This window comes from Monoraphidium neglectum (assembly GCF_000611645.1).
Source record: "Monoraphidium neglectum strain SAG 48.87 unplaced genomic scaffold scaffold04179, whole genome shotgun sequence".
In the NCBI taxonomy this organism is placed as follows: Eukaryota; Viridiplantae; Chlorophyta; class Chlorophyceae; order Sphaeropleales; family Selenastraceae; genus Monoraphidium; species Monoraphidium neglectum.
In genome coordinates, this window is record NW_014009450.1 from 5,295 (window position 1) to 6,120 (window position 826).

Consider the following 826-nt stretch of genomic DNA (forward strand, 5'->3'; position numbering starts at 1 on the left):
CCCGCCCCTCCCGCCCTTGCCACCGGCCTCCGCCGCCGCGTCGCCGCCGCCGCCCCCACCACTGCCGCCGCCCTTGCCGCCGCCGCGCGCCTCCTCCTCGCCGCTGGCATAGAGCGCCACGACCGCGTCCAGCGCCGCCCCGACGCGGCCCGGCGCCGCCTCCACCGCCGCCGCGAGCGCCGCCGCCGCGGCCCCCCGCACGTCCGCGTGCGGCGACGCCAGGTGCGCCGCGAGCGCGCCGACAAACCACGACCCGTCCTCTTCCCCGTTTTCACCGGGAAGTTCGCACCCGGCGTCCTCCCAGAGCGCGGCCGCGGCGTCGGCGTTGGATTCTGAGGGGTCGAAGCGGGCGAGGTGCAGCACGGCCAGCGGGGGGCCGGTGGGGGGGAGGCCCTCCCCCAGGGATGGCACGTTGGGCAGCGCGATGAGCGCCGCGGCGCGCACCTGGAGTTTTTTGGAGGGGGTGGGGAGGTCGGAGGAGGAAGCAGTAATTGGGATTGGCGCGGCGGCGGGCGACGGGGAGGAGGTGGGGGGTGTCACGGGTGTCCGCCAACGGTTTGCCCCGTGGGGTCTCCTTGGGCGCTGGCCAAGCAGCAGCGTGGTGCACCACGCGCCCCCTTCGGCCAGGACAGGCGCACGTGTTGGCAGCTTGCGGGCGGATGCGCGGCGCCCTTCGCAACCCAGGACACCGCAACACCAGCTCCGTCCCCCAAAGACCCCCTTACGTTTGGGGACGCGGCCAGCAGCCCGCCCACGGCTGCGGGCAGGTCCGAGTCCAGCACCCCTGAGCACAGTTGGCGCAGCAGCGGCTGCACGCGGTCCCTGG